This window comes from Coffea eugenioides, chromosome 2, assembly GCF_003713205.1.
Source record: "Coffea eugenioides isolate CCC68of chromosome 2, Ceug_1.0, whole genome shotgun sequence".
Classification (NCBI taxonomy): domain Eukaryota; kingdom Viridiplantae; phylum Streptophyta; class Magnoliopsida; order Gentianales; family Rubiaceae; genus Coffea; species Coffea eugenioides.
This window is the reverse complement of record NC_040036.1, coordinates 70,637,521-70,661,431: the sequence shown is the minus strand read 5'-3', so window position 1 is coordinate 70,661,431 and position 23,911 is coordinate 70,637,521. Positions and strand designations below refer to the sequence as shown.

General features: G+C 35.1%; 1 pseudogene; it reads right to left on the bottom strand.

Moving 5' to 3' along the window:
* Positions 1-6,878: 6,878 nt before the first annotated feature.
* LOC113760156 lies at positions 6,879-7,633 on the bottom strand (annotated as a pseudogene).
* Positions 7,634-23,911: the final 16,278 nt, after the last annotated feature.

The window sequence follows — 23,911 nt, the reverse complement described above, 5'->3', positions numbered from 1 at the left end:
CTCTTCTTCTTCAGGACCCTCATACCACTGGAAGTACTTGCATTTTGCACAAAAAAATATAACTTGTTGGGGTTGTTTTCAGTCTCAGAAATTTTCAATGTTGTCTTTCGATTGCACCAGTAATATTTGTTTTGTATTGTGAAGGATGTTAGGGAGTTCCATGATGCTCTCCTGTGGCTGGAAGAAGCCATTCTCTAGGGACTGCAATATGACTTGAAGCTGCCAAACTGAGTATCAAGCAAGCTGTGTTTTGAGTTGGAAAATTGCTGCTCATTATTTTGTAATAATCCTGGTATTCATGCATGACTGACCATCATTTATAAGCTAGTGCAAGGAACTGCACATTTAGCCGTTAAGTAGCCGTTGGTTTCTTAGCAAATGAAGTTGTTGCAGGTCTGCATCTAGAAGCATGATGTTGCATTTATACCCCCTGAACTTACTTGATGGTTAATGCCTATGTCCCTCCCTTGTTAATACTAGATCAAAAGCTTGACTCGAGCTCGGTAAAATCGAGCTCGAGTTCGAGCTCGAGCTACTCGTTAAATTTAACGAGTCGAGTTCGAGCTCGAGCTACTCGTTAAATTTAACGAGTCGAGTTCGAGCTCAAGAAATAAGTACTCGAGTGCTCACCGAGTTTAATCGAGCTTTCATATTTTATTTATATTATATATTTATATTATATTATATATTATATATTTTTTAAAAAAATTATAGATTTATTTCAAAACTTGAGCTCGAACTCGAGTAGTTTGGGCTTGATATTTACTCGAGCTCAAACGAGTCGAGCTCGAGTTTAGTTTTATTTCATCGAGTCGAGCTCGAGTCCAAATTTTTTTACTCGTTTGAGCTCGAGCTCGAGCTCGAGTAGCACAAATTTTGATCGAGCTCGAGCTCGAGTATAGTGCTACTCGAGCTCGACTCGGCTCGATAGCACCTCTAGTTAATACTACTTGTCAAACAAGATCAGGGCAAATTTGGAAGAAATTTCTTATCTCACTTCTACAAATAATTTCTTAATAGGACATCAAGCTGCCTGGATTGATTCTGCAACATATTGTTCTTGTTCAGGGGTGCTGTATGCCATTTCTGAACTTAGAGGGAAGGTCAGTGCAAGTGTTAGTAGTTTCAGGGGAGGTTTCTACAAATTTCCCTTTAATTTAACACTCAATAAAGAGCAGAGATTGTATGAATAATGAAAAAGGCTTGGAAAATTTGTTTGATTTTCGAGTTTTTGTTTCATAAGCAGACTTGCAAGATGGCTGGCCAAAACATCCAAATTGACAATATATCAGCATGAGAAATTCATGAATGTGAAACTATAAAGTTTTTTTAAATTCACATACATAATAGTAAAATAAATGGAAAAGCATAAATCTAATGGAAAATTTGAAAAAATGGTCACATATCTATCACTTTTGTGAGTTGAATAGGAAATTTATTAAAAACTAAAATAATTGACTGTTTACAAGTGTTTTAAAAGTTTAAATGGTTAAATAAATAATAAGGTTTTTTCATTTTAAAAATTGTTTATTCATGACTTTTGGGTTAATGGATGACTTTTGGAAGGGAGGGATGGGATTGGGTGGTTAAAAAAAAAAGTGTGCACGTACGTCTTTTACAAGTTTCATGTCTCAAGGGTTTATTTTGGTATATAGCTAAATACTTGTTGCATGAATAATGCTTATTATAGTTCAGAGGTATCAACCACAAGTCAATTATGTTGATCCGTTCAAATTGATCCCCTAATAAGTGGATTGGGTATGTAATAAATTTTGAATAGGTTTAAGTGGGTATTCAATTAAACCCATTTAATTGATGGGTAGTGAATTGATTCAACTCATCCATTTATACCCATTTAAAAATAATTATATATTTAAACTCAAATTTTAGTGAGTATTAAGCAAATAAATTTGAATTTCTTATCAATCTAACAACAATAAAATGTCGTCATTTCTTGTTAAACAACACGCAAAAAAAAAAAAAACGTAAGTAAGATTTCAAGTGAATCATACATGGGTAATTGAATAAATCCATATCCATTTTTTGAATGATTATAAAGGGTTGATTCATTTTGAACCATTTATTAAATGGGTTGACTTAATTATACATATTACCCAATAAAAAATTATTTATTGTTTTTTCATTTTAAAAATTGTTTATTCATGACTTTTGGGTTAATGGATGATTTTTGGAAAGGAGGGAAGGGATTGGGTGGTTAAAAAAAAAAGTGTGCACGTACGTCTTTTACAAGTTTCATGTCTCAAGGGTTTGTTTTGGTATATAGCTAAATACTTGTGGCATGAATAATGCTTATTATAGTTCAGAGGTATCAACCACAAGTCAATTATGTTGATCCGTTCAAATTGATCCCCTAATAAGTGGATTTGGGTATGTAATAAATTTTGAATAGGTTTAAGTGGGTATTCAATTAAACCCATTTAATTGATGGGTAGTGAATTGATTCAACTCATCCATTTATACCCATTTAAAAAATAATTATATATTTAAACTCAAATTTTAGTGAGTATTAAGCAAATAAATTTGAATTTCTTATCAATCTAACAACAATAAAATGTCGTCGTTTCTTGTTAAACAACACGCAAAAAAAAAAACGTAAGTAAGATTTCAAGTGAATCGTACATGGGTAATTGAATAAATCCATATCCATTTTTTGAATGATTATAAAGGGTTGATTCATTTTGAACCATTTAGGGTTGACTTAATTATACATATTACCCAATAAAAACCCACCTAGACCAGCCGGAGTCACTCATTATTGACTACTCAAGTTTGACGCGAACATTCTCACTGTGAAATTCGCAAAAATATTTGAACTATATTGCATACAAATGCTTATTAGGTGATACAGACACGAATATACTTCCAATGTAACAATTTACCCAACTCGACTATCTTTTTAACTAAAGATGCCATTAAAAATAGAGCTATAGTTCATCATTTTTGTTATTTTGTTGGTTCAAAGCATCAGATTCGGTCACTCATTTAGTTCATGGAGAACTATTTAGTTTCAAGTAAACATTCATGCACGTGGCTAAAATAATTGTTCATTGCTTGTAGATAAATTATTAAAATGTTTTGAAAAACAATGAATATCACCTAAGGCTAGCTAGGAGTGTTCAATGCTTCAAAAAAAAAAAGAAAAAAAGCTAGGAGTGTTCAAGAAAAACTTGAAAAACTGCCATCAAGATAATGGAAATGGTTTAAACCGAAAAATAAGGTAACCCATTTGCAATTTTAAAAATAGATAGCTTACTCAAACTTACTTGAAAAAGTAGATTAGAATATAATTTTTAATTTTCAGAATAGTTACTCGAACTTACTTGTACATGTGTAATGTTACAGGATTGATTAGATAACCAGTACCCAATTCTCAATTTCATAATCATGTACCCATTTACCTGTAAATTAAGTTGAGAAGACCAATACACGTTTGTATTTTCTTTAGGACTAATGCATTTAACCAATTGCGCCTAAAGATCTGTTTGATAACATAAAAAAGTGCTGAATCTGAACTTTTTTAGACACTCAGATGTTTTGAGTGTTTGATAAATGAAAATCCATTTGCTAAATTTGTTAAGTAGTGCTGAACTTGTGTGTATTTTTTTCAGCATAAAAATCCTAACTGAATGCTTAATTCTGATAAGAATCAATAGAATTACTTCAACTACCTTATCTTATCTACCAAATCTACCCCTTTTTATTAATTATGTTCAAAATTCTTATATAATTAAACAAACTAATATTCTCTATCTAATGATTTTCTATTTCTCTTTTCTTGCTTTTGAATGACTTTCACTTCTTCTCTATACTCCTCATATAATATAATTTATCTTTTATATTAATTTGATTTAAAAATAAATATTGTCATTTTCATACCTAGCATTTTTAGATAATTAAATCATAGGTTCTATTTCTTTTTTGGATGAAAAGATATAAGGGAAAAATTATCAAATTTAACTTATTAAACATTCAGTTATAAATGTTTATCAAACAGTATAAATAGGTTTAGTATTAAAATTCAGATATTCAGATATTTCTTTTCAGTGCTTAAAATTCAGCAAATTAATTGTTTTAGTATTCAGATTTCAAAATTCAGACTTTAGAATTCAAATTCAGTTTTATCAAACGGAACCTAATTCTCTCTTACCTTTCATCACCACTAACTCCATTCACTCTACTACTCTTGTTTCTTTGTCTCTTATCCAAAATTCTTTTTCCTTACTCATAAAACCTGTGATTATTGTTGCGGAGAACGTTTGCATTTTCTTCATGACTAATGAATTTAACCAGTTGAGCCTAATTCTCTCTTACCTTTCATCACCACTAACTCCATTCGGTCTATTACTCTTGTTTCTTTGTCTCTTATCCAAAATTCTTTTCCTTACTCATAAAATCTGTGATTGCTGTTGGGGAGATAAACTTTCGAAAGAGTCCATCAAAGAGACTAATATGTAAGTCAGAAACCTTTACTTTAACCCAAAAACTTAAACTGTTAAATCTCAAACCCTTACTTATATATTAACCGTTCATTTTTCATTTTTCGAATTAATGTGGGACACTATTTTTTATTCATGAACCTACAATCTCCCCCTTCATGAGTAATCCCTCGCATTGAATCCAAGTTTACAAACTCTTTTTTGAATCCACTTTAGTACTCAATGCAAACTCACCTTAATACTTAAAGTTACTTCTTCTCCCAATCATAGACCCACTCTTTTTCAACATCCAAACTGGGTTTCGGATCCCCGCCTCTTGACTCCTTTGGTTAACACCAACCGGACTTCTTGCCAAATCCATGGCACACTTGGTGCGACAATAGCCAAACTTCTTGGCATTTCAGTCCACCACCAAGAAAAGAATTTTCATCGACCCAACTATTAGAAAAATTCACTTGCCCATCAGAAGTCCAATCTTGTAACCAAAACTTTGATACTATTTGTTGGGGAGAAAAACTTTCATGAGAGCCTACCAATGAGTCCAATATAAGTCATGAGTAAAGAATAGTATCCTAAATTGGTTCGAGAGATAAAAAAGAGCGGTTAATATGTAAGTTAGGGATCGAGACCTAGCAATTTAAATTTTTGGGTCAATATTGGGTTCTTGACTTACATATTGAGTTATTTGATGGGCTCTCTTAAAAGTTTTTCTCCCAACAATTATTTACTTTACTTTTTTTTAAAAAGTTTAGAGCTTTCATGTTTCGTTGTGGTCCGCAACCTACTATTGTTATTGAAAAATAATTTGATAGTTTCTAAGAAGTAAATAAGAGAAAAAAAATATTCAGTATTTTAATTACTTAATGCGTATAGAGCCTGTAATGATTTAATCATGTATATTGTTTATCAATTTCAAGAGTTTTTGATTGTAGGACTCTTATATAATTTGGATACATGTTATACTGTTTTCTTTATCAACATAATTTTGTTTTTTTTTTCTCCAAGTACAAAAGAGTTCCGTTATCCTATATGATCAACCATATCCTGTGTGTTATCATTCATGGGTTAACTGGTTGAATAGGATTAGAATATGGAAAGTAATTTTGTTGAGCCTATATACGGTTAGAGTGACCGAAATTACAAATAAATAGACTATCTAGGTTGCAAAATGATCTGAGTTATCTAACGGGCACTCGCAAGCTTGGCTCAATCAACAATTGGCTCAAACTCGGTCAATATGAGATCGAGTCAAATTCGAGCAATTTGAGCAAGCCTTTGGGTCAAGTTCAAGACAAAAATTATTCATCTAGGTCGCTGGTTCAGCCAAACGATATACATGCATTTGTACCATTTTTCATCTATTTTTATATTTTATTAGAGAAAGATATCTATTTTATCCATTTTAAAAATATTAAAATGTTTTTTCATTTTAATGTGAGCTAGATTATGTTCAAAATCGATCTTGGCAAAGCTGGAATTTGAATGCGAGAATGAACTCGAGTTTTAAACTGTGATAAAGTTCAAATTTTAAGTTTGAGCCTGGTAAAAAATTAAGTCAAGTTTAAATTTGATTAGGCCAAAACTCAATTCAATTTGACCCTTGTCCAAAGCTTATGTCACCAAAGTTATATGATTTAACCATATATAAGCTCTAAACAATTTATCTAGTGTTGCAACCTATTTGAAAGCCTAACTAGGTGAGCCACACTTTTGCATAATAATCAGTTTGGGCTTCACAAGAATAACGCCCTTTAACAGTAAGCATGTTAATAGGCAAGATCTCTATTCGATCAAGTAGACCCTAACATATATGGGATAATTTTAGAAACTTGCCCTCAGGTTTGTAACAATTGCAGCCATCTTTTTAGAGGCTTGAAAAATTATAGAAACCTTCCCTAGAAAGTATGTGTTGGTAACAAATGGTGATGTAGGTACAAAAAGTCATAATGAATATCCTTTATTATCCTTATTTGATTTGCAAAACAAATTAAATGACAAAAGAAATCAAATATCAACATTTCTTGTTAACTAAAAAATTTTTGGGTAAAATACAAGGAACTCCCTTGTGGTTTCGCGAAAAGACACCTTACCCCCCTATTGTTTAAAAACCTCCACATAAACACTCTAAATTTCATAACTAAAGTGGAAATTACCTTCTGAACCGGCTGAGTTACCGGCAGTAGGTCGAATACCCTCGTCTAACCCTCGTCTAACTTTATATTGTAGACATCAACTTTCAACCACTATATGATCTTTGACCTCATTTTCTCGGAGGAAACAATATTTTGAAAATTACTTTAAGAAAGAATGACACTTTATATGCATAAAGTCCATCATTTACATCTTTAAATCATCAACAATTTCGTAACAATCCAATCACACAAATGCTTTGGAACAAATCACAGTATAAGAACCACCAAATTATTTGCCAGGGACAAAGTTTATTGCATATGCCCAGGCATTGTTGTTCACTGGATCAGCAACGTGATCAGCTAAGTTCTCCAAAGGTCCTTTTCCAGTTACAATAGCTTGAACAAAGAAACCAAACATGGAAAACATAGTCAACCTACCATTCTTGATTTCCTTGACTTTAAGCTCAGCAAAAGCCTCAGGATCATCTGCCAATCCAAGTGGACCAAAGCTCCCTCCAGGATAAATAGGATCAGTCACCTCCCCAAGCGGTCCTCCGGCAATTCTATAGCCCTCCACAGCCCCTATTAAGACTACTTGTGAAGCCTAGATGGCTAAAATACTCTGTGCATGAATTAAGCTTGGGTTCCTAAATAATCAAAACCCACATTCACTGAAAATTTGTGAACCAGCTTTGAACCAAACTGTTTCTCCAAACTTGACACCATTTCTTGATAAAAGCTCAGGAAAAACACAACCAAGTGCTCCAAGCATAGCCCATCTTGAATGAATAACTTCTGATTCGTCAAACCTCCTCCAAAATTTGTAGAAGTGGACATGGCGACTTTAGATTCTCCCTGAGATTTGTCAATCGTCCTACATTTTTTTCTCTTAATTCTTCTCCCTTTTTCCTTTCACTCTTTGATGGCTTCAAATGTCTTCTGCCCTAATATATCACTTCAATATAGCAACTGAAGGGTAGCTTGGGAATGAAACTCAAGGTCTTTTCAAAGGAACCTCACATACTCATCGTCACTAGGTTGCATGCCCGGTTACAGGTCAATTTCCATTTTAGTTATGAAGTTTAGGGTGTTTATGTGGAGGTTTCTAAATGATAGGGGGCAAGGTGTCTTTTCGTGAAACCACAAGGGGGTTCCTTGTATTTTACCCAAAATTTTAAGGTAGTTCTTTACAACAAAATTTAGGTAATATTTCAAGGCATCAGTTTTTAATGTATGGACTTCTTTTCTCCCCCTTTTGCTAAGTAAGTTGTGAAGAAACTATTTTTAACAAATGCATCCCTATTAGTAGGCTATTTATGAAACTAAGTAAGAAGTCCATTTAAATGACTTAGGAATTAAATATAATGTATTAGGTGAGATGAGATTAGAGTTTTTAGATAAAGAAATATTTGTCAAATACGGTTTTCTTTTTCCATTATACCCACTTGTCACTTAGAATTTGTAGAGTTATCAAGATTATTATAGTCTTTTCATGACATTAAGGGAAGTAAGTGTAATTTTTCAAATTTCAAGGGAGGTTGCTGAAATTGTTAGAAACCTTAGGGGAGGTTTGTGAAATTATCCCTATATAGATTTCTTACATTATTCTAAATCCAAATCTATACCTTAATAGGATTCAAAAAGAAGATTCAGATCCAAACCCAAATGAATTCTATGGGACACTTTATGTGCAATTCAAAGTTTGAAGATTACATGATGATATGTTAAAAACAAGAAAATAATGGAATACAAAGATACTAAGAATCTACTATTAATTCGAATAGCAAAATCAATATTGAAGAATATTTCATGTATGAACTAAAAACTAAAAAATGTAAAAGTTTTTGTTCCAAAATTTTATCTATATTTAACATGTAAGCTTGCGTGCAGTCAAATTCCTCCACTTTTTTCTTATTTTCTTGCAAAATTAGGTTTACGTTACTCTGAAATTTGAATTATGCTTATTGAAATTGCTCATTGCAAGTTGTTTCCACAAAACAAATACTCATATGTTAGAAGTTTCAAACTAATTTGAAAACAATATCATGCATGTATTATAAAACATAGTTACACCCGATCTATTAATTAATAGTTAAAATATGTGAGTTCATGCGTGTACTATACAAAATTAGGCTCATAATTCTATAGATTTGGATATAAACCTTGAAAATTTTGATCATTCGTAGATTTGAGCCAGAATAAACCCAACCCATCTGACGAGCCTAATTGACTGTTGTGCAATCACTGGTAGTTATGATTTAACAATTTCTGATTCCCTAGTGAAAAGTCCTGAATGGTATCCCGTGATTCCCAGCCTCCTTTTCATCTTCCCAAAAAATGGATGGGACATTCTACCTCATTTATCTTTTCATGTCTAAAATGTTTGTTTGATGCAAGTTTTCTCTCCCCTAAAGTACTTCAACTAAAAGCCCAGAGACGAGAAGTTGGATACAGTCCCAAAATTTGTGAATTGATTCGAAGATGTATCATGCATGAGGTTCCAGGGAGGAGTTGGGAACGGTTCAAGAATCGGTCAGAGAAAGTTCATAAAAACTCAACGTGATCCGACGGTCATTAGAGGAGCATCTCAAACGCGTTGAGGAGGAGGAGAAAGAGGAGAAAGAATCTAATCTGTTTATGAAAAAATCAAAAAAAAAATAAAAATAAAATTGGGAGGCAAGAATAAGGAACCAATTGATTCAAGAGGATGTAGAATAGAGAAATTGCAGCAGGCAGAGAGGCTGATACGAGGTATATTTGATGTTGCCAAAACTAACACAAGTTTAGCAGTTTCCATTTAATTACTTAGTAACTTTGTTCCACTCACAAATTTCCATTTAATTATAGGAAGAGGTATTGTATTAGGTAATTACTTGTAAGTTAGTTTCTTGTCCTCCAAGTATTGTAGCTTATATAGGAACAGGTATTGTATTAGGTAATTACTTGTATTCTACAAAAAAAAAAATTTACTTGTAAGTTAGCTTATAAATAGGCTACTTGTTAGGGGGCCTTTATTGTGGTGCGAGTGAATTTGTCAGTTGTGTGTTTATTTATTTTCTTTTCCCTCGATCCTGTATTATTAGAGTTACGATGGAAACGGAGGGGAAAGAATTAGAGGCCGCCCGGAAATCCATTGATGAAAGCTTAGAGGAGATCCGTGGCAAACTAAAGCAATTAGATGAGCTTTATAGAGAGCTGGAGTCAATTACGGAAGAGATCAAGTCCAGACAGGGAAGATTGGAGAGACGTACGAAGGAAATTGAAGTTAAGGAAAGTGTTTTGGGGTTGAAGGAGGAAGAGCATGTTGCGAAAGAGAATGAACTGGAAGCCAGGAAAAGGGTTTTCTGTTTAGAGCAAGAGGAGCTTGTAGCTAAAGAGCATGAACTTGAAGCCAGAGAGAAGAGTTTGAATTTGAGGAAGGAGCGTGATTTGAAAAAGAAAAAGAGGGTGCTTGATTTGATTCGAAAATCGAAGGAACAGTGTTCCAAGAAACCTGATTTGACAAATCCTGAACCAAGAGATGTTACAGGCGCGAAGGTTAGTGGCGATAGTTCTAAAAGAAGCCGTCTTAAAGAGTTAATTCACCCACTTAGACAGAATAGCAGGAAAAGACATGTTACGGGCACGAAGGTCAGTGGCAATATTCCTAAAAGAAGCCGTCATGACGAGTTAGTTTCAAAATACGAAGATTATGATTCTGACGATCTTCCTCTTGCATTCCGTGCTGGAAGTCTTCTCTCACGTTCTGCCCGAAGAGCACATGAATCTGATTCAGTCACAGATTCAGATCCAGATCCAGAATCAGATTTAGATTTTGCTGAAAATTGACGTTGAGTTTACTCCAGAAGCATTTGGCGAACCTGATAATGGTGCTGAAAAAGTGATACTATAGTTAATTCCAATATTAGTGGCAACAGTCCTAGTTAATTTCCTTTTAAGTTATCAGTAGTTGGTAGAGATTTTAAAGAATTTGCTTTTAAGTTCTGTTTAATAGTTTCATCCTTGACATGTCTCATTACAGTAATAGTGATAAAGCATCTATGGTTAATAAAGTTTCCTTATTATCTTCAGCAGATTCCCTGATTCATAAAGCATCAAGGAAAGAGGGAGAGGGTAAAGGGAGGAGGAGGAAGAGGGTGGCGGCGGTGGGTGGTGTAAAATTCTTTAAAAAAATCCCAAAAATTCATAAATTCTAAAGATACCCGAAAATACGTTCAAAAAAATCCCTAAAATATGCCAAAAACACTTGTAATAACATCTACAGTAAAGTTTTTCATATATACAATTACAGTAAATTTTTTGAGAAACAACCAAAAAAAAAAACAATTAATCCAAATGGAGTCAAGATAAAGTATGGTGGCGATTCATGGTTGTCGAACTTTAGCAGAAGAAAGGTTAACGCTTGAAAAGAAGATAGGAAGAGGGATTTGAGATTTTAATACTAATTAAATGAGTTCAATATTTGTTCTTAATTTTTTTTAAATTTTGCTACGAAAAGGGGTATTTTGGGATATTCGAGTAATTTTTTCCCTTACGTCATCAAAATGGGTTTTATTGTTACTCAAAATGTTAGAGGAGGGGAGGTAAGTGTAATTATTTAAACTTAAGGGATGGCGTCTATAATTAAGCTAAACCTCAAGGGAGGCATGGGAAATTATCCCTTTAACTTATATACTAATAATTTATCACCAAAGTAAAATGTATATTTTTTTTGTTGAGAAGAGCAAAGTCGGATTTTTTTTTCACAGTTCGAGAGGACAAAGTGTGATGAATGAGAAGGGTAAAAATTGAAATTATGATTTTGGACCTTTAAGAGCTTAACTTCCACTAGGTTAAGAGAGCAAAATGTACATTGCTTTGATCGAAAGAGGCAAAATGTGATTTCCCCTTGTACGGGGGCAAAGCGATATTAATTCTAGATTAAACACAACCATTGACATGGCATATTAAAGAAGTATTTCTTTTAAAGAAATTTTTTTCTAACGGTGGAAATATAGAATTTAAAAGGTGAGATTAAAACCCACCACCCATTTTGCTTAAAAATTTTTCCTTGAGTAGAATTTAAAGGGAATTAAGAACCCACAACCTCTACATCTTCAGACCTTAAACTGAGACCGTTAGACTTAAAAAAAAACCAAAGACCTTAAACAGAGACCGTCAGACTCTCGATCGTATAAAAGAAGCCTTTGACGAGTTATCAGAAAAATACTACTGCCATTTAACAATTTCTCTTACCCAGTGAATATTTTTTTTAGCATTCCAATCTGGAGCTAGAGAGATTATAACTCTCCTCTTTTCCCATACATCTGAAACTACAAATGCAATTAATGATATCCCATAATTCCAATACTTCTGTCCATCTCCTCAATAGGAGAAAGAGAGGGGGAATCTACTTCAATTACTATATATGTTTTCATAAAATGTTTGATGCTAGTTTTCTCTCTTACTAAAAACCCACACAAAAGAGGTCTGACTTCAACCAAGTCTTGTTTTTGCACATTCTCGTTATTGTGGAACATGCTTTCAGCATAGTGATTGATTTGCACGGGCAACACGGACATGGGTGTTTCGCAAGTATTATCTGAGAAGGTAGAGGAAAATTTGGACTTGATTCGAAGATGTTTCCAAGAAGCTTTGAATCCGTTGCGTTTCAGAGAGGAGAAGGTGGATACAGTTCAAGAATTGGTCAAAGAAAGTTCAGAAAAACTCAATTCGATCCGAGAGTTACTAGAGGAGCTGCTCAAGCAAGTTGAGGAGAAGGAGAAACCAGCAAAAGAGTCTATTTTGTTTCTGAAAGATGGGTTTAAAAAATTGGAAGTCAAGAATAAGGAACTAAGTTTGTTTCAAGCGGATGCCATGGTTAGAATAGAGAAATTGCAGGAGGAAGAGAAGCTAATACGATACGAGGGCTCTTTGAGAGGATGGAAATGAAAGGGAAAGAATTAGAGACCGCCAGGAAATCCATTGATGAAAGTTTAGAGGAAATCACAAGACCAGGGAGGGAAGACTTGAGAGACTTATGAAGGAAATTGAAGTTAGGGAAAGTGTTTAGGGATTAAAGGAGGAGGAGCATATTGCTAAAGAGAATGAACTGAAAGGGAGGAAAAGGGTATTGTGTTTAAAGCAAGAGGAGCTTGTTTGGATTTGAGGAAGGAGCGTGATCAAGAAGAGTTTGAATTTGAGGAAGGAGCGTGATTTGAAAGAGAGAGAGAGCTTGATTTGATTCAAATATTGAAAGAACAATGCTCCAAGAAACCTGATTTCACAAATCCTGAACCATCAATTCATCAACTTAGCCCAACTAGGGCGCGAAAGTTAGTGGCAATAGTTCTAAAAGAAGCTGTCTTGACAAGTTTGCTTCAGCAGATGAAGATGATCTACCTATAATTCACCCACTTAGACAAAATAGTGAGAAAAGACATGTTGTGGGCATGAAGGTTATTGGCAATAGTCCTGAAAGAACAAGTTACTATCTCTGCATTTCACTTCTTTTTCATGTCTAGTTCTACAACTTCAAGCTTTTCCTTCAGTAGAAATAATTCCCAGAACCCATGGACCAAAAATCTTAGAAAGACCCATGGCCTCAGGCTCTGATAATCCAAATGCTAGGAGGCAAGGAGGAGATTCAAATAATTTATTTGCAAGGTCTTTAGATTTTCACAGCAATGTGGCTGGGGAATACTTTATTCCTTCCAAGATGGAGGAAACTGAATTAACCTGTTATCCTCTAGACAGATATATAGCCATCTAGTAGAGCCAATTATAAGCTGGTCTTAGAGTTCCTCCCACCTCTTTCCAGAATAAAATCTTTGGGCACTATCAACTTAAGATCACCCAACTGGTACCTAACGTCATTAGGATATTGATAGTAGTTGAAATGCATTGCAAATTATTAAATGTAACCTGTACAGTTACCAAGCTTTTTCTGGATGAAATATAGTGGGGGAGAATGTGGTTACTGCTATTTTGCAACTCGATCTGGATCTAGCACCTGTTTTGCTTGTATGCCAACCTCCATCTGCTCCTGGAAGGAGGGCTTTTCTTTGTAAAAGCTACATCTTTTCCTCAGGGCTTCCACTGGACAGCCCCAACAGAGTTAGTGACAGTTTTTGTCCTATAAGGGAATATACTTGAGCAGATAGGAAGAGCTTAGTGGATTCTTTAGGATGGGTCTTAGTCCAGCTTGTGTTTTAGTAAATGCTGGGATGAGTCTGCTCAACTTGGCAAAAGGGCATGTTGATGTTGTGTACCCAGAAACTGAAATAACATGTAATATCTCGTCTTCCCATGTTGTGGTTGTGCTCTCAATCTGACTCTAATTTTTACCACTTTCTTTGCAGCGACGAAAATGGTTTATTTGCTTCAAAATGCTGGAAGGAAGAGGGCACAAACTGAAGGAGAACCGTTTGAATTAGCTCCTTTCAACAAATACAGCTCAATGTCAGCAACAGCATGCAATTGAGCCGTAGCAGCAGCAGCAGCAGCAGCAACAACAACCCCAAGAAGATGAACAAGAACAGCAGCAATTGCGACTCTGCCAAGGGCAAAACAGGGAGCAGCAAATTGAGTAGGATTGTGTTCAGCAACAAGCACTTGCAGCTTCAGTTCAGCAAGTTGAGCAATTTAGACAGGGTATGGCTTCCCAACCCAATGTAGACAGGGTCTCAAGTTATTCCAGTGAGACTTGAGAGAGCTTTTCAAGAGTTTGAACAAGTAAAGGAACAAAGCAGAATAGCAGAAGATGCTATGATGTATCTCAGACCTCCATGCTCAAAGCCGACCTGCAAAAATTAGAAAGAATGAGAAAGAGGAAATAGAGAAAATGAAGAAAGACACAGCAAAAACAAATAAAGCTGAGAAAAAGGCCAATGGGATAGCTAAGGTCCTGATGACTGAGACCAAAGGCTATTGCTTTCAGAGATAGAACTCGAGTCTTCTTGAAATTGGACAAATTTTTGAAGCGACTACTTGATGAATTGATGACCGCACATTTTGAAGTGGTAATTTTTGAAGGCTGAGACTGTGCCGACGAGAAATTCTCATGTCTCAACCCTTGGGAGAACCCATATGATCCTGATGTTAAGGCTACTGTAAACAGGATTCTGGAGCAGCTTCAAGGTGGCAGAGACATAGGAGAAGTCTTGAGAGAAACGAATCCCTGTATTCTCATACACTGCAATGCCGCTGTTGAGGCAGTTCTTGCCGACCAAGAGGCTGAAGAAAATGCGGTGGAGAATCAAACAGAAAACTGCTGAGTTTGTTTCCAAGGGTTTGTCAAGAACCTGCTTGAGAATCTTCCTGAAGATTGAATTTGTTGCCAATCCAGAAGAGGTCATCAAAGAGAAAACCGCTGAAAACGTTGATGCCTAGTGTAGAGGGGCCAACTTATATGGCGACACGTGTCAATTCGGTCGGCTTGCTCGGCTGCGCGAACTTGCCAGTTCGGACCTCAACCACGGGTCTCCTAGAGTCCCAGTAGAGGGAGGACTCCAGACCCATTGGGTAAGGCCAGAGGTAGAATCCAAATGGGACTTCACTTCCCGTAACTTAGTAGGACTCATATTCGGGATAGCCACCAAAGGTAGCAGGGTGACTTAGGATTCTCTCCTGACCATCCCGTAGGATCCTATAAATAATAAATGGTGGGACCAGGAGAGGTATGCCTACACACACAACGCCACACAATACAATTACTTTCTCTATTCTCTCTTACTTCTGAATTGACTTGAGCGTCGGAGTTACAACGGAGAGCTAGTCCCTCTGTTCGACTCATTGCAGGTCAGTTCGGGATACACACAGGAGCTCTGTTCGGATTGTGATTTCGGCATACTCATCTATTGGCGCTGTCTATAGGAACGCTTACTTTTTCTCGCAAACCATGCGAAGACTCAATCTCAGAAGAACACTGAGGAGCCTAGGGGGAACGAGCAGAGCGATCCTCAAAATCCTCACCATGGGCCGACCCAAGTTGAGGAGGGGAGGGGGCTCTCTCGGATCCCACCCGAACAGTTGGTGCAAGCAGTGGCAGAGAATCTGCTCACTTTTGAGGCGATCGTGAACTACCTGAGTTGTAGAAGGGGGGATCCTCATGATCCAAATCTTGAAGCCCGGAAGAAGGGCAAAGAAGATTCGTCAGAGTCGGGAACAGGAAGCCTGCACCCGCAGCGGAAACGGATACGAAAGAACCTTCACAGGATCAGATGGAAACTCTCGAACCTTCTCATAAGAACTCCCGAATAGACCACCTTGGGTCTTTTCGGGGGATCCCTAAGAAAGAGTTTTCCCAAAAATATGAAGAATACCCCCTACGGGATGAATTGGACCTACTTTTGGACCCGAAAGAGGATAGGTACTCTTCCTCTCCTTTCATATCAAACATTGAGAATTACCCCCTGCCGGCCAGGTTCAAGATACCAAGCATGAAAACCTATGATGCAACCTCAGATCCGGAAGATCATCTATTCGCGTTCTTAACTTACATGCGGTTGCAGACCGCTGCTGACGCTGTTCGGCGCAAAACTTTCCTCATGTTTCTTGAGGGAAGGGCGCGCCAATGGTTCCAAGGCCTGCCTCCCAGATCCATACGATCTTTTGGGTAGCTCGCTCGCCTGTTCGCCACTTAGTTTGTCTCTTCTCGGGTCTTTTCCAAGAACACTGCTCATCTGATGGCAGTTCGGCAAAAACCGAAGGGAATCAATGCGGGAGTACATGATACGATTTAACGAGTCTCTTAAGATCCGCGACCGGGATGACAAGGTGGTTATGGCAGCCTTCATTATTGGGCTGTGTTTACAAAAGTTGTATACGAAATTTGTGAAAAAAACCTCCTAAATCAGTTCGGGAAATGCTAGATTGAACTTATGAAAAGGCCAACGCCGAAGAAGCTAATCGTCTGAAGAGTGAACAAGAAAAATAGAGAGACGAGAGGAGGAAGAAAAATGCAGACCCGGCTGACACGCCAGGCAACCAGTCACGAAGAAGCATATTCTGAGAGTTTAGGTAATCGTGATGTAAACATCCAGCAAAATGAATATAGTCATGTAATTTCTAGCTTTTTCTTTTTCATTTTTTTTCTCTATTTTTTCTATTAGAATTGCAGTATATCACGTGAAGATGATGGTTCTGGAGTTCTGTGCTGCAATTGGATTTGATTGAGTTATTTCTTGTCATCCTGTGTCCTACACCTTTGATGGACCAGGGGTCCTACAACCGTTCCTAAAGGTTATGTGCATTTTGCACACGGCATAACTCTATTTGCACATGATATAACTTATTTTTAATAACGTGTAATTCTAGAACAAAATTTGTGGGTCCCACACATGTTGTTAAAAATGAGGTACAAAATGATATCTGAACCGTACAATTTTTTTTGGCCAAATCTTGGCCGTGAAACTTTAGGAACGGTCCTGCCCCTCTTCCACCTTTGATACCTAAATTTGGGGTCGCTCCTTCCTTAACATTCATGGTCTTAATTGGTCAAGAAAAAATTGTACGGCTTAGATTATAAGTTATACATCGATTTTAACGCGGTGCATAGGGTGAACAAAAAATCAACTAAATTTATATTCTGCTTAAATTGATTTACATTCTGAATAAATACATGTACATTTTAATCAAATGTATAAAACCATTCCAGACGGTTTAACTGGTAACTGTTCCAGCCTTGGATCCTACCAGAATTTGGCGTGTGTCAAGCTATAGCATTGACAGTGTTGCTAGGACAACTAATGATTTTCTTCATAATATCTTTCTAGTTAATTAAGAATAGCTTGCTTACTTTTAATTTGATAAGAATTGCTTGCTTACTTTGAATTTACTACTCAATAAAGAGCAGAGATTGTATGAATAATGAACAAGGCTTGGAAAACTCGATTGATTTTTGAGTTTTTGTTTCATAAGCAGACTTGCAAGATGGCTCGCCAAAACATCCAAATTGACTATATATCAGTGTGAGAAATTGACGAATGTGAAACTATAAAGTTTTTTTAAATTCACATACATAATAATAAAATAAATGGAAAAGCATAAATCTAATGGAAAAATTGAAAAAATGGTCTCATATCTATCACTTGTGAGTTGAATAGGAAATTTATTAAAAACTAAAATAATTGACTGTTTACAAGTGTTTTAAAAGTTTAAATGGTTAAATGAATAATAAGGTTTTTTTTTTCCATTTTAAAAATTGTTTATTCATGACTTTTGGGTTAATGGATGACTTTTGGAAGGGAGGGATGGGATTGGGTGGTTAAAAAAAAAGTGTGCACGTACGTCTTTTACAAGTTTCATGTCTCGAGGGTTTATTTTGGTGTATAGCTAAATACTTGTGGCATGAATAATGCTTATTATAGTTTAGAGGTAGCAACCACAAGTCAATTATGTTGACCCGTTCAAACTGATCCCTTAATAAGAGAATTTGGGTATGTAATGAATTTTGAATAGGTTTAAGTGGGTATTCAATTAAACCCATTTAATTGGTGGGTAGTGGCTTGATTCAACTCATCCATTTATAATATTTAAAAATAATTATATATTTAAACTCAAATTTTAATGAGTATTAAGCAAATAAATTTGAATTTCTTATCAATCTAAAAATAATAAAATGTAGTCATTTCTTGTTAAACAACATGCAAAAAAATAAAAAAAAAATAAGTAAGTTTTCAAATGAATCATACATGGGTAATTGGATAAATCCATATCCATTTGTTAAATGATTATAAAGGTTTGATTCATTTTGAACCATTTATTAAATGGGTTGACTTAATTATACATATCACCCAATAAAAACCCACCTAGACCAGCCTGAGTCACTCATTATTGACTACTCAAGTTTGACGCGAACAGTCTCACTGTAAAATTCAATTCTAGTCCAAGCCTGACTTGCGCAAAAATATTTGAACCAGATTGCATACAAATGCTTATTAGGTGATACAGACACGAATACACTTCCAATGTAACAATTTACCCAACTCGACTATCTTTTTAACTAAAGACGCCGTTAAAAATAAAGCTATAGTTCATCATTTTTGTTATTTTGTTGGTTCAAAGCATCAGATTCGGTCACTCATTTAGTTCAAGGAGAACTATTTAGTTTCAAGTATTCAACATTCATGCACGTGGCTAAAATAATTGTTCATTGCTTGTAGATAAATTATTAGAATGTTTTGAAAAACAATGAATATCACCTAAGGCTAGCTAGGAGTGTTTAATGCTTCAAAAAAAAAAAAAAGCTAGGAGTGTTCAAGAAAAACTTGAAAAACTGGTATCAAGATAATGGAAATGGTTTAAACCGAAAAATAAGGTAACCTATTTGCAATTTTAAAAATAGATCGGTTACTCAAACTTACTTGAAAAACTAGATTAGAATATGATTTTTAATTTTCAGAATAGTTACTCGAACTTACTTGTACATGTGTAATGTTACAGGATTTGATTAGGATAACTAGTACCCAATTCTCAATTTGATAATCATGTACCCATTTACCTGTAAATTAAGTTGAGAGGACCAATACACGTTTGTATTTTCTTTAGGACTAATGCATTTAACCAATTGCGCCTAATTCTCTCTTACCTTTCATCACCACTAACTCCATTCGCTCTACTACTCTTGTTTCTTTGTCTCTTATCCAAAATTCTTTTTCCTTACTCATAAAACCTGTGATTATTGTTGCGGAGAACGTTTGTATTTTCTTCATGACTAATGAATTTAACCAGTTGAGCCTAATTCTTTCTTTACCTTCATCACCGCAAACTCCATTAGCTCTACTACTCTTGTTTCTTTGTCTCTTATCAAAATTCTTTTCCTTACTCAAAAAATCTGTGATTGTTGTTGGGAGATAAACTTTCGAAAGAGTCCACCAAAGAGACTAATATGTAATTCAGAAACTTAACTTTAACCCAAAAATTTAATTTGTTAGATCTCGAATCCTTATTTATATATTGACCATTCTTTTTCCATTTCTCGAATCAATGTGGGACACTATTTTTTACTCATGAATCTAACAATCTCCCCCTTGACTCCTTGGTCTAACACCAGCCGGACTTCCTGCCAAATTCATGGCACACTTGGTCCAATACTAGCTAAACTTCTGGCATTTCAGTTCACCACCAAGAAGAGAATTTTTACCGACCTAACTCTTAGAAAAATTCACTTGCCCATTAGTAGTCCAATCTTGCAACCAAAAGATCTGATACTATTTGTTGGGGAGAAAAACTTTCATGAGAGCCCACCAATGAATCCAATATATAAGTCATGAGTAAAGAATAGTATCCTACATTGATTCGAAAGATAAAAATAGAGTGGTTAATATTAAGTTAGGGATTGAGACCTAGCAGTTTAAATTCTTGAATCAAACTTGGGTTCTTGACTTACATATTGGGTTCTTTGATGAGTTCTTCCGAAAGTTTTTCTCCCAACAAGCAGTTTATTTACTTTACTTTTTTTTTTTTTTAAAGTTTAGAGCTTTCATGTTTGGTTGTGGTCCACAACCTACTATTGTTATTGAAAAAATAATTTGATAGTTTCTAAGAAGTAAATAAGAGAAAAATAAAATATTCAGTATTTTAATTACTTAATGCATATTGTTTATCAATTTCAAGACTTTTTGATTGTAGGACTTTTATATAATTTGGATACATGTTACACTGTTTTCTTTATCAACGTAATTTCGTTTTTTTTTCCCTCCAAGCACAAAAGAGTTCCGCTATCCTATATAATCAACCATATCCTATATGTATCACTCATGGGTTAAGTGGTTAACTGGTTGAATAGGATTAGATTATGGAAAGTAATTTTGTTGAACCTATACACGGTTAGAGTTACCGAAATTACAAATAAATAGACTATCTAGGTTGCAAAATGAACTGAGTTATCTCACGCGCAGTCACAAGCTTTGGCTCAATCAACAATTGGCTCAAACTCAGTCAATATGAGGTCGAGTCGAATTCGAGCAATTTGAGCAAGCCTTTGGGTCAAGCTCAAGACAAAAATTATTCATCTAGGCCGCTGGTTCAGCCTAACAATATACATGCATTTGTACCATTTTTCATCTATTTTATATTTTATTAGAGAGACATATCTATTTTATCTATTTTAAAAATATTAAATATTTTTTCATTTTTATATGAGCTAGATTATGTTCAAAGTCGATCTTGACTAAGCTCGAATCTGAATGCGAGAATAAACTCGAGTTTTAAACTATGAGTTTGATGAAGTTCGAATTTTAAGTTTGAGCCTAGTAAAATATTAAGTCAAGTTTGAATTTGATTAGGCTATAGCTCAATTCAATTTGACCCTTGTGCAACGCTTATGATTTTTTTTTTTTTGTCACCAAAGTCATATGATTTAACCTTGTACAAGCTCTAAAGAATTTACCTAGTATTGCAACCTATTTGAAAGCCTAACTAGGTGAGACACACTGTTGGATAAGAATAAGTTTGGGCCTCACAAGAATATCACTCTTTAATAGTAAGCATGTTAATAGGCCAGATCTGTATTGGATCCAGTGGACCCTTATATACATGGGATAATTTTAGAAACTTGTCCTGAGATTTGTAACAATTGCAGCCATCTTTCTTGAGGCTGAAAAATTATAGAAACCTCCCTTAGAAAGTATGTGTTGGTAACAAATAGTGATGTAGGTACAAAAAGTCAAAATGAATATCCTATATTGCCCTTATTTGATTTGCAAAACAAATTAAATGACAAAAGAAATCAAATATCAACATTTCTTGTTAAGTAAAAAATTTTAAAGTAGTTCTTTACAACAAAATTTAGGTAATATTTCAAGGCATCAGTTTTTAATGTTTGGACTTCTTTTTCCCCCCTTTTGCTAAGTAAGTTGTGAAGAAACTATTTTAACAAATGCATCCCTATTAGCAGGCTATTTATAAAACTAAGTAAGAAGTCCATTTAAATGACCTAGGAATTAAATATAATGTGCTAGGTGAGATGAGATTAGAGTTTTTGGATTGTCAAATACGGTTTTCTTTTTCCATTATACCCACTTGGCACTTAGGATTTGTAGAATTATCAAGATTATTATAGTCTTTTTCATGACATTAAGGGAAGTAAGTGTAATTTTTCAAACTTCAAGGGAGGTTGCTGAAATTGTTAGAAACCGTAGGGGAGATTTGTGAAATTATCCCTATATAGATTTCTTACATTATTCTAAATCCAAATCTATACCTTAATAGGATTCAAAAAGAAGATTCAGATCCAAACCCTAATGAATTCTATGGGACACTTTATGTGCAATTCAAAGTTCGAAGATTACATGATGATATGTTAAAAACAAGAAAACAATGGAATACAAAGATACTAAGAATGTACTATTAATTCGAATAGCAAAATCAATATTGAAGAATATTGCATGTATGAACTAAAAACAAAAAATATAAAGTTTTTGTTCCAAAATTTTATCTATATTTAACATGTAAGCTTGCGTGCAGTCAAATTCCTCCACTTTTTTCTTATTTTCTTGCAAAATTAGGTTTACGCTACTCTGAAATTTGAATTATGCTTATTGAAATTGCTCATTGCAAGTTGTTTCCACAAAACAAATACTCATATATTAGAAGTTTCAAACTAATTTGAAAACAATATCTTTTATGTTATAAAACATTATAAAACACAGTTACACCCGATCTATTAATTAATAGTTAAAATATGTGAGTTCATGCATGTATTATACCAAATTAGGCTCATAATTCTATATATTTGGATATAAACCATGAAAATTTTGATTATTCGTAGATTTGAGCCAGAATAAACCCAACCCATCTGGCGAGCCTAATTGACTATTGTGCAGTCACTGGTAGTTATGATTTAACAATTTCTCATTCCCTAGTGAAAAGTCCTGAAAACTATCCCGCGATTTCCAGCCTTCTTTTCATCTTCCCAAAAAGTGGATGGGACATTCTACCTCATTTATCTTATCATGTAAAAAATGTTTGTTTGATGCAGGTTTTCTCTTCTAAGGTACTTCAACTAAAAGCCCAGAGAAGAGAAGTTGGATACAGTCCCAAAATTTGTGAATTGATTCGAAGATGTATCATGCATGAGGTTCCGGGAGGAGTTGGAAACGGTTCAAGAATCGGTCAGAGAAAGTTCATAAAAACTCAACGTGCTCCGACGGTCATTAGAGGAGCATCTCAAGCGCGTTGAGGAGGAGGAGAAAGAATCTAATCTGTTTATGAAAAAATCTAAAAAAAAAAAAATTGGGAGGCAAGAATAAGGAACCAATTGATTCAAGAGGATGTAGAATAGAGAAATTGCAGCAGACAGAGAGGCTGATACGAGGTATATTTGATGTTGCCAAAACTAACACAAGTTTAGCAGTTTCCATTTAATTACTTAGTAACTTTGTTGCAGTCACAAATTTCCATTTAATTATAGGAATAGGTATTGTATTAGGTAATTACTTGTAAGTTAGTTTCTTGTCCTCCAAGCATTGTAGCTTATATAGGAATAGGTATTGTATTAGGTAATTACTTGTACGTTAGTTTATAAATAGGCTACTTGTTAGGGGAGATTTATTGTGGTGTGAGTGAATTTGTCAGTTGTGTGTTTATTTATTTTCTTCTCTCTCGATCCTGTATTATTAGAGTTAAGATGGAAACGGAGGGGAAAGAATTAGAGGCCACCCGGAAATCCATTGATGAAAGCTTAGAGGAGATCCGTGGCAAACTAAAGCAATTAGATGAGCTTTATAGAGAGCTGGAGTCAATTACGGAAGAGATCAAGTCCAGAGAGGGAATATTGGAGAGACTTACGAAGGAAATTGAAGTTAAGGAAAGAGTTTTCGGATTAAAGGAGGAAGAGCATGTTGCGAAAGAGAATGAACTGGAAGCCAGGAAAAGGGTTTTCTGTTTAGGGCAAGAGGAGCTTGTAGCCAAAGAGCATGAACTTGAAGCCAGAGAGAAGAGTTTGAATTTGAGGAAGGAGCGTGATTTGAAGAAGAAAATGAGGGTGCTTGATTCAATTCCAAAATCGAAGGAACAATGTTCCAAGAAACCTGATTTGACAAATTCTGAACCAAGAGTTGTTACCGGCGTGAAGGTTAGTGGCCATAGTTCTGAAAGTGGAGCACCTGATTTGACAAATCCTGAACCAAGCGATGTTACAGGCATGAAGGTTAGTGGCAATAGTTCTAAAAGAAGCCGTCTCGACGAGTTAATTCATCCACTTAGACAGAATAGCAGGAAAAGACATGTTACGGGCACGAGGGTCAGTGGCAATATTCCTAAAAGAAGCCGTCTTGACGAGTTAGTTTCAAAATATAAAGATTATGATTCTGACGATCTTCCTCTTGCATTCCAGTTCTC